Genomic DNA, 11,893 nt, shown 5'->3' with positions numbered 1-11,893 from the left:
TAGTGGATTTTGGTTCTCGCATACTCAAACTCATTGGTATCTGCATGATGCGTATTATTGTGATTTGTTTGCTTGAATCTATCAAGTTTTAGTAAAAGAATTTTTTGGAAAATGTCCAATTTACAGACGGCATGTTGCCGAAATTTCGTTAAAGTTTTTCCATAATAAAACTATGTACAAAGAAATGTATACATGATTAATTAAAACTTAAAGTCATTATAAATCGCACCTCTCACATGTTGAAGTTTGTAAGAGAAGAGGCGATCTTAGGCTTATAATTGAAAATCTAAAACACTTGGCTAAGAACAACAATCTTAAGTGTATAGTGAAAGGTGAAGAACTAAATGCCATATATAGTAAAATGCCAAATTAATTACTGCCATTTCATGTATTCATGGAAGCTTAGACCCGTCTAAGAACGGTTACTATACATTCATACCTAATCATACATGTTAGACAAATCAATTGTTATAATTCAATTGATTATTAGTCATACTATGTTGACTAATAATCACTTGAACATGTTAATTATTTGTTTGACTTACGATTAGTAATGTTTTTATTTCAACCATTCTTGGATTGTCCAATGTGGACAGTTCAGGAAGTTGTATTTACATTGTTGTCATTGTTTATGCTTTGTTAATTGTCATTATATATTTCGAGTGCATTTCTACTTGTGTTCTCTGGGTGCATTGTGGGGCGTCGTGACAATTTGTTAGTGATGGAAAACTAGCAACATGTTTACTTCCCCCATCTCGTGTACTTGGAGAGCCATAGGGAGATGCTGCCGAAATTTATAATGACTACGATGAAGGAATTTGAATGATTGATCGCAATGTAAATGCAACATTCCTGAATGGGATAGGATCCGTACCCTTTAGAGTATGATGGTTGATTATAGGATTCACAATGCATGCGTTATAAACATTATGAGAATGTAATGAACACCATTTACTTGAACATGTTATAGGGTAATTAATGAACATGGATAAGAGTTGGATGAATGCTCGGGGTAGGTTTTTGCCAGAATACGTGAAAGGGGTACATGATTTCATAGAGTTCGCACATCTTCGTGCAGACAAAGCCAGTAGAATAAGGCGTCCTTGCAAGAAATGCCAAAACATAACATTCAAACACATTGATTTGATCCATTCACATTTATTAGACTTGGGAATGGAGAAAAGGTACACAACATGGGTGTTCCACGGTGAAGATTATGCAGTTTAGAGTGATGATGATAACGATGAAGATGAGGGGGCAAATATAGTAGGTGGTGATACATGTTCGGAAGGGTTAATTGAAATGTTAGGTGACTTGCAAAGGGGGATTGCAGTGGACACGAGCGATGTTGGTGTGTCACTTACTAGTCATGAATCTACTTCAGCAAGTACCATACCTTACGATCCTAGTATGTTAAATCGACTCGGTAAACCATTTGCTAATCTCATTAGGGATGCACGGGTGCCCCTATATTCAAATTGTAAAAATTTCTCAAAATTAGAGTTTTTGATAAAGTTACTTCATGCAAGGACAATGCATGGGTTATCTTAGAGCGCATTCAACATGCATTTAAACCTCATTAAGGCGGCACTGCTTGATGGTGAAACACTTCCGAAGTCTTTTTATGAGGCGAAACCATACATGTGTGAATTGGGTCTGGGTTATACTCTAATACATGCGTGTAGGTATGATTGTGCACTTTTTTATGGTGAACATGAAAATGCGAATGAGTGCCCAGAATGTGGTGAACCTAGGTATACAATTAATCAAAAGAAGGGTAAAAAGATCCCCAAAAATGTTTTACGATATTGTCCACTAATCCCGTGACTACAATGATTGCATATGTGCAAAAAGACTGCTACAGATATGAGATGGCATAAAGAGAAACGTCTTTAAGATGGAAACACCCTTAACCATCTAGCGGACTCTGAAGCTTGGGCCGATTTTGATAAAATGCATCCGTGGTTTGCTAGTAATCCTCGCAACATCATACTTGACCTTGTGTCAGATGGGTTCAATCCTTTCGGTAATATGAACAACCCGTATAGCATGTGGCCAGTTATGAAAATGCTATACAATATGCTGCTATGGCGATGTATCAAAGAACCTTTCATTTATATGTCTATGCTTATTCCCGAACTGAGGGCATCTGGTAATGATATTTATGTTTACCTACGTCCGTTAATTGATGAGTTGAAAAAACTATGGGAAAAAAGAGTGGAGACATTCGATGTGGAAACTGGGAGAACATTTCGGATGCATGTTGCAATGTTGTGGACAATTAATGATTTCCCCGCTTACGGCAACTTGTCAAGTTGGAGCACAAAAGGTAACTTAGCATGCCCAGTATGTAATAAGGATGCTGGGTCCTTATCCTTGAAGCATGGCTGCAAGTTATGCTTTATGTGTCATCGTCGTTTTCTATGCACTGGACATCCTTAGAGGACTCGTGGCGTTAGAAGCTTTTATGGAAAACTTGAACGAAGATCGCAGCCAAAGCGACTAAGTGGGGAAGAGATATTAAACCAGCTAAGGTTGATCAGAGATGTGAAGTTTGGGAAACCACCGACCAGTAGAAAAAGAAAACGCGCTGAGTGGGAGTTGAATTGGACAAAGAGAAGCATCTTTTTCGAGTTGTCATACTGGAAAGATCTTCCACTACGCCACAACTTGGATGTCATGCACATCAAAAAGAACATTTGTGAGAATGTCATTGGTACATTGTTGGATATAAATGGGAAGACAAAGGATACCACAAATGCTCACTAGGATATGGAATATATGAGAATACGACCTGAGTTGCACCTGTTTCGTGATGGGGAAATAATTCTCATGCCATCAGCTTGTTACACATTTTCGAAGGATGATAAGAATAAATTCTTTGAATGGTTGAAATCAGTGAAATTTCCTGATGGATATGCATCGAACATAGCTCGATGCATAAACATGAAGGAAGGGAAGATGCTAGGAATGAAAAGTCATGTCTGTCACGTCCTTCTACAACAGGTTCTATCCATTTTCCTTCGTGGACACTTGACTGAAGATGTTTGCTCAGTGCTGATTGAGTTGGGGATTTTTTTTTAACAATTGTGCTCTAAAAAATTGAGTGTAAACGTACTTGAACGATTAGAGGATGACATCATGATCATACTATGCAAGCTGGAGAAAATATTTCCGCTAGCATTCTTTGATGTGATGGTCCACCTAGCCATCTATTTACCAAGGGAGGCCATAATTGGAGAATCGGTTCAATATCGTTGGATGTATCCTATTGAGAGGTAAATTATAAAGTCCTTGTATAATGGTCACGCGAATTCCATGTTTTTTCTTTTTTTTATTCTTTTTTTTGTCTACAAGTCTATAATGCTATGTAAAATGCATAGGTTCTTGTCCACTTTGAAGGGGTATGTGTGCAATAAGGCATGGTAGGAAGGTTCAATCATTGAGGCATACATTGATAGTGAATGCCTTACATTTTGCTCAATGTATCTACATGATATTGACACAAGGTTCACTTGTGAGGAGCGAAATGCAGACGTTCATGCTATTAATGCCGAAGATGAAGAACCAAGGAGCTCTATATTTCAAGAAAATGTTTGGCCTCTTGGTGCACAAGTTTACGATTTCATTGATACGAACAAACTATAAAAGGTTCATTTTTACATCCTCAATAATTGTGATAAAACTGTTCCATATATCGAGTACGTGGTTCCAAACTCCTTACTTTGCATTGTATTTACATATGCATATTTATATACTTCACATTAACATGTACTACTATTGCATATAGCAAACATAAAGCTAAATTCAGGCCCAAAATGAACGGAATGTCGACGAAAGACATAAGAAGGAATTTATCAATTGGTTTGGGAGTCATGTAAGTAACAAATACTACTTGAGTGAGAAGCAATGTATGTTTTCACTATTGATGGCTTATTCTTTTAAACTCCTGTTTATTTAATAAATGAAAGTCATGTATTACAATAAGGAACCAATGGCAAATAAAGATTTGTACGTGTTGGCATGTGGCCCCGATCAACGAGTTAACCGCTACAACGGTTGCATTGTCAATAGGTTACGATTTCATACAAAGTCCCTCGAACTGCATAGAAGAACCCAAAATTGTGGGGTTGCGGTGCTAGGCACAAAAGGAGATGAAGAAATTGACTACTTTGGTATGTTGGATGACATTATAGATCTTAGCTATGGAGCCAACAGACTTGTCCACCTGTTCAAGTGTACCTGGTGGGACATTGGCAATAAAAAGACTGGGATAAACATGGATGCCTACTTTACTAGGGTCAATTTTAGTAAGACATGGTATCAAAATGACCCTTTTGTGCTAGTGACATAGGCAGAACAAGTGTTTTATGTTAAAGACACAAAATTGAAGGGTGAATGGCATGTGGCCCAAAAGATTCCTCCTCGAAGTTTGGATGCTATTACAGAAGTTGCAGATGGGGAGATAAGTGCTACTGAGGCTACATTCCAAGAAGATGAGCCATATGTCAGTGCAGCACTCAATTTGCTTTCAATGGTGTCGAAGAAGGCCCTGATCTTATACCATTGCATAAGATTGGTGCCATGACAGAAGTCGTAGAGACTGCTGACATTACAATTGAACCCTTTGTAGACGTTCACTTCATTGACGAAGATGAAACTGATGGGGAAGATGAAATAGGGGTCAAGTACTGTAGTGAAGAGGAAGACAGTTTATATGGTGAGGATGATACCGATATTAAGGACATATAGGGGGTAAGCAAGTGAAGGTTATCGCCATGTATCTGACATGTGTAAATAACTAAAAATATATTTATTATGCATCCATCTATGGTTCATACTTTTTATATTTACTTGTCTAATATTTTGTAGACATGGCACCAGGAGGCCGTCGTGGCTGACTTCCTTCCACATTATCGACTACGTCATTGCACGAGGTTGATCCGGCAGCCTTCAGATCAGCAGACCACATCGTTGGTGCTATAGCACTATCATTGTCTAAGCCATCAGAACCTCGGCCAGACATGGATACCACAGATGCGACTGATATGTAGGGTGAGTTTCCGACCATGATGAGCAGTGTTGGTAAGGATATGATTAATTTATTTACATTTCAACTATTGATGTTAGTTATTCACGTGTATGATTATAATGTTGTTCTTAATTTAACTCTGCTTTCAGCATCTACATCCATGGTGAGGTCAAGCCATGGTGCATCGAAGAACATGTTGCTAAAGAAGCACCTGGAGAGGAATAAGTAGTGGATTCGGATCGACATTCCTCCAGGCTACATGGCCTCGCTTAACGATTGGTGCACCTCGTGGACCTAAGAGCTCGACATTATATGCCGACAGTATGCTCCAGTCACGACCTTCAGCTGGCCGCAGGTGACTCAGGAGCAGCGCATGGCTCTTTACATGCGCATTTTGGTAAGTAATTCCAAACCTTTTTTTTTATTTGTTTCTTTACTTTTAATATACTAGCCAATTAACAACTGTCTAACATTCTAATTGTATTACCTATGCAAGAGGAGTTTGATATGGACATCCTTGAGGTTGACCATGTGAAGAGGGCGGTGGACGTCCAATTGTGCAGTAAATTTAAGAGCTTAGTTCATTTAAAGAAGTATTCATTTTTATATTTTTGGTTCAGTAAGCCTAAAGTATTCATTGCCGAGCCTAAATCATTGAAAATCTTAAAAACACTTGGCTGAGGATTTGAAAATTAGAAAAGATGGCCAACAGTGAGCATCTAATTCTTAACAAGTAGCTAGGAATCCAATTACAAAAACTTTAAAGAAAAGGACAACATCAACCCATTGCCCTAGCTAGCTGCAGCTTGCATGGCTGGAAAACACAAGTCGGAGGGAACAAACGAAAGTAGGGATTAGGTGATGAAGTCTCTTAGCTAGGTTTGAAAATTATCTATCTACTTCTTTTAAACCATCCTTTTATCACATGTCTCTCCTATACACACACGCGCGCGCACACACACACAACATTGTTTATTCATGAGGGGATACCTATTGCGAGGAAAACTATCCTATTCAAGTTACCATATGGCCCCTTTGTTAAATGATGTCAATAAATTGAACCAAAAGAAATTTCTTTCTATTTTTATGTCTAACTATAATAGTATGACTCTTTAAATGGGATTATAAATCATTTTTGGTAGCCCTAAAAAAAGTGATATAGAAGTTTAGGATATTTCATTTTCATTACTTTGGTAGCCCTAAAAAAAGTATGTATGGTACTTATGAATTAACATAGTACTTGTGCAAAAGTGTTGTTTGACATGTTCACAAAAAAATACCTATTAAATAATTTTGTTAAAAAGTGACTATTTTTAAATTTATTTTGCGAAGCAAAGACTCATAGGATATTTCCTCTCATTAAAGATACTTTAATGACTTAAATTAGTGCTTGTACAAGGAATGTTGTTTAGCATGCTCCCAAAGAAGTACTTATTAAAAATTTACCAAAAAAGAATCATTTTAAGTGGATTTTGAGAAGTAAAGTAACATTGCTTTTTGTGACCTAAAAGCAAATATTGTTCATGCACAATAGAAATTTAGTAATATTATTATTAAAATAAATAATTATATATCATTTTATAATGTATTATATTAGTATTAATGAGAAAATAATAATGCTGAATTATATTAGCTAATTAAAATTGTTTACTTATTATATGCTTTGTGATATATTATTGATAACATACTATAATGATGAATTATGGTAATTCGACAATGGTAATTAAAACTATTAATTAAATTAATAATAATATAATTAACATTGAAATTAGAATCATATTATTGTATTATGTATTGTAATGCATTATTGTTAATTAGAAGACAATAATGATGGATTATATTAATTAGAAAATAATTAATTAAAATTTTAATTCACAGTAATATTATTATTAACATAAATTAATGATCATATACTATTTTATTATGTATTGCAATATGTTTTTGTTGATAAGAAAATAATAATGTTGAATCATATTAATAAACAACGTTTATTTTTAGAAAATCAAATAGTACTAGTGAGTTTCAACAATTTTGTCGCTAACACTTACTTTTAGCACTCATAAAACATAACACTTTCTTAGTCCCATATTTTTCTTAGATGGTTCCAAACAATCCCTAGGAGTGAAAGATCATATGCATGTGGTGCTCCATCTTCCTCCATACTCAAACTACTAAGCCCAATTCATACATGTTTAAGTTTCTTAATGAGAATAGAAACACATTGCATAGTGTCGACTCGACCTTTAGAAGCTTATATATACAAGACAACTATGAAGCGCCAGTCTACCTACGGATATTCATATACTTATAATTGAGAATATTTAAATGACATGTGGTAAAATGCATTCAAATATCTTTAAAATGGTCCCCTTTAGTATACCCATTTTCTATCAAGCATTGTCATGTTTGTCTCAATGCTTCTATTCATGTGACTCAAGATTGTTCACCCTTATGAGACAAACATAACATGAACAATTTTTTCTCTCTCCTATAATTATCAATACTCAATTTATAATCTGTGATTGAGAGTATTTAAATTAAGTACTAAAAGAAATAAGTCTCATGTTCTACTTATTAAGCTATCTTCTCAACCTAGATTTTATGCTCATATTCGTATAATAAAGATAATATTAGTGTAACACAAAATTAACTTTCAAGTGTGCAACTCAATGGAAATATGTGAACTCAGTATTTAGCTTTAAATACTGACATTATTTTTTTCATTATTGATATTACTACCGTACAGATTGTGTAATATGCATGATTATGAAATCTTTACGAATTTGTTATATCATATAATTATTTTTCCTGATTATAATAAGCGTCAGCTCTCCATTTGTATACTAATTTTTTTAATGACTCTTAATTGTAGGGTTCGTGGCTGTCATAACATCAGCACGATTGTCATGCATGCATGCACTATAATCGTCAGATGCAAACTTTTGATTATTTCTTCGTAATTTTCATTGTTGTTAACAATGGAATTTTTTGTATTTTAATTTGAATTGTACTAGTATTTATGTATTTGAATTTTTAAATATTTTGATTTTTTTTTTGTTATCTAATTATTTCTTTAGTTTACAATTGAATTTTTAATTTAATTCAAAAATTTGAATGATTTACGATTTTGCAGTATTTGGTTCTAGGTTATGTATAGCAAAATATAATTAATATTTTTAACGACCCGTCCTTTTCTGCTTCCCCCCCTCGTCTTCCCGGTTTTTTTCCTTTTTTTTCATTCTTCTTCGTGCCGTCTTCCCCTGCGCCTCCCGTCGTACGTCTCTCTGCCCTCCTTCACCCCTTCGTCCCTCCCCTCAGTATTCGTGCCGGCCTTCCCCTATTTCCGTCACTGATAGTGGAGATATTAGTGGCCGGGTTTTCTTAAAATTTAACGTCACTATGTTACCCATGTCCTATTGGGGCGTGCACGTGATTTTGAGAATTTGAAGTTGAACCGATGTAGAAATATATATAGATGATCGCTGGAGAATGTGTAGGGTTTTAGTAACGGTTATGTATCTCCGGCCGCCAAATACTCTATATTAGTGACGACTTTAGAATTCGTCAGTAATAGTTAGTATAACAGTGTTATAACCAACTATTATTATAAAAACCGTCACTATACTACAAAATTCATTCACTAATACACTATAACCTGATTTTTTTGCGCATAGTGTGGAGCCGATATTGTAGTAGGGTAATGCCATATATTGCGGGGGGGGTTGGTTGAACATCCATGAATGGAAAGGGTAATAGGATCAGAGGGTGCGCTGTTTTTGTTTGTTTGTGATGAAATGTTCTTTATTGGGAGAGCTTTTTGACTAAGACTAATCAATTGGTAACTCTATGTAAGAAAAGGTTTTGACTAAAAGGTTTTTGGGTACGACCAAGAAGAGTCTGGTTCGAATCGTATGTGACAAAAGCTACAGGCAGTATTGAGATCTATCTCAGGGTGGCTTTCATGGTAACAAAATTGCGTAGGGCAGATTGGTGGTATATCACAAGCGTAGGTTTTGTTGAGAAGTAACTAAGTAAATTGATCTACCAAACGGGCTCATTACCCAATGGACCATGGTGATGTTCGGGATATCGTCATAGGGTCCCAGCCTGTAGTTACAAAATATCACGTGGGTCTATTATACCAGAGGGAGCGTATTTGAACCATCTGGAAAGGCTAAGTCTCCGGCGATCCGGTAGAGGGCAGTCGGCCATTCTCTTATATATATTTTTCAGAAGGATTTCATCGGTCGGCGACAGAGGCATATTTTGACAGACAACATTACATTTAAATTCTGGCCCTTGTAATTGGGGAAGGGACGTGATGTAGCAAAAGAAATAAGAGCGGGGGCGTGTTCAATAGGAAAACAGAAATAAATGACTAAAGGTCATGAATGCCTGATATTTTTGATCCGGAGGCCTACTATTCAAAATGGAGGGTTTTCTGGTGCTGATAACATTGTTGTCCACTACAAGGCCTGGTAATGCGGACTTGTGTTTGTTACCTATTATGACTTGTGGAAGGCAGAGCCTCTTTGTTGGGAAGCCGGTAGGGGTGCACGGGTGGCCCCCAAAGAAAAGGTCAGGATTTATATTCGTACAAGCCTACATACTTCGTCAAGGGACTCTTGAGTTGCAGAATCTGAGCTAGTGTCATCAAATACGAAAGGCTAGTGGACTCCAATTCAAAGGCAAGGGTGGTGGTGGGTAGCCCAGGGGCTTCCGGGACTGTGGTTGAACGATTATTATATCTGACCATCCAGGAGTGGCTTGCTAGGAGCGACCAAGGGGGGAGCCGGGGAGTTTCTTCACAAAAATATATCTAAGTGTCCCAACAAAAAGAGTCGCCAGGTCTGTCGGGTGGGAACGGCAAAGGTCATGGGTGGATCAACGAGGGAAGGCGTCCGGTGGGCCGGGAACGGGGTGTAGTTTGAGTATAGTCGGTTTATGGTTATCAGTTGGTTCTCGCATCCCGCTAAACAGATTGGATGAAAGTGATCAAATCCGTGGCTGTCGTCGGTGGATAAATGTGGTTGTTCAGGATACATATTGCTCATATACCTTAGAAGTGGGTGAGGGACAAGGCTCCATTGTTACCAACCTATGTCGCAGTAGCGCGAATTCCAGGAACCCAATCATACTAATTGAATATATTCTAGCACGAAATTGCTTGGTTCCGTCTTTATACTCGAGTGGGGGTGAAATCTTCGTGATGAAACTTCCTTTTAATCTGGCGTTTGATGGGTTTGGGGAGCGGGGGGTTTTGGATGGCTCGGCATCAACAATGTTCAGTGTTGTGGGGCAGGAACTTTTCCTAGTGTTAAAAGTCTAACTGGATGTTCTCTACGTACCAAATATGTGGAAGTTAAGAAAAACGGAAAATCACACCAACACAATAACTGCAGGGGTGGAGGTAACTATTAAGTCTACGACAGTTGAAGAAAGTGGAGACGGGGTATGTAGTGCGAAAAAAATCGGCTCGCATTCAATGGAGGATGGGAAGAAAAGTAGATGATTTAAAACGTCGAGGGATGTGTGGGTATGTTTTTGACACACCTCGTTCTGATGGGCTCGCGGTAGTAGACCTCGGGACAAACCGGTTCATGCTGCGCTGGGGATGGTGGGGCCTATATTTTCCACAACTGGTGGGTCTACTGGGAACGCCAATTTGGGACGGTCTTAGTAGACAAATTCGAAGCTTATTGTAAAAATAAAATGGCCAACAATTTTGTCTGTGTGAACACATTTTGTGGAAAGGGTGGTAGTGGACATGATTACGGATTAGGTTGGGAGGATTTTCCGCTGGTTTTGGGAAAAGTACAGGCTTAAGAAATATTCGTGGAGGATCTTTTCACTATATATATGCATGTTTGTAATCTGTGGTTATCTACAATTTTGTTTGTGGTTTGAACCCAAGATAGTAAATCACATTGTTGTACCCCATCTTGATGCCATATGGTTGCTTTACCCTTGTTGGTGTGAGGGGTAATTTCCTTGAATCAACATTTTTAGTGTTTTCTAAACACCTTGATTGGAGTTATAAATAAGAAAAAAAGGTCCCCAAAAAACCTAATCAAAGAAAAATACTTGGGAATCAAAATGGGTAAAATAAGAAAAGGAAATTAGATATGTTAAAAGGTATCATGTATTCATACCCTATTTGTTCTGGATGCCAGAGATTGATAATTATGGAAATCTGTTGTGGTAACACACTGAAGAATAGTCCTTTGTTCTCTAAGCCCAAAATCATTAGCATACACATTGGTTTGTAGAAAAAAAAGTAGACCAACTAGGAATTCAAAGTCAGCTCGCTCATGCTCCGAGTTTTTGTTTTTCCTGAAGCTAGCTCCCATTGCACACGATACAATAATTATTATACAATTTTGCTAAAAGGAGACCTCTGGGCACCACAAAGAAAATATTATTTGCAATCGTGAAGAGAGAGAGGAGAGAGAAAGCAGAGAGAGAGAGAGAGAGAAGAGAGAGAGAGAATTGGGTAAAGCACTTGAACATAAAATTTAACAGTAACTTGTCAAACTAGGCATTCTATATAATTTTAATATTCATCATATCCTCAAACAGTTTAAGTTTACTAATAACTAAAAGTTAGAGTTTTTAAGCTCATGGATGGTGTGAAACCCTAAGCTCAGTTGATTACTTAGAGGATTGATTTTTAGTGTCCCCCTTTTTTGTTTGTTTCTTTTTTGTCTTTCTTTTTTCTTTGTCTTGGTTCTTAAGTTACTTAATTATAATAATGAACCTAATTTTGGTTTGTGTAAGATATTGTTGGTTTGTCCACAGTTATAAGGCTTATTGGTCTTATAGGTATATTTTTTTCATCCTTATATATCATAGTGCTCAATA

This window comes from Malania oleifera, chromosome 12 (genome assembly GCF_029873635.1).
Source record: "Malania oleifera isolate guangnan ecotype guangnan chromosome 12, ASM2987363v1, whole genome shotgun sequence".
NCBI lineage: Eukaryota > Viridiplantae > Streptophyta > Magnoliopsida > Santalales > Ximeniaceae > Malania > Malania oleifera.
The sequence above is the reverse complement of the archived record's forward strand: the minus strand, read 5'-3'. Positions refer to the sequence as shown.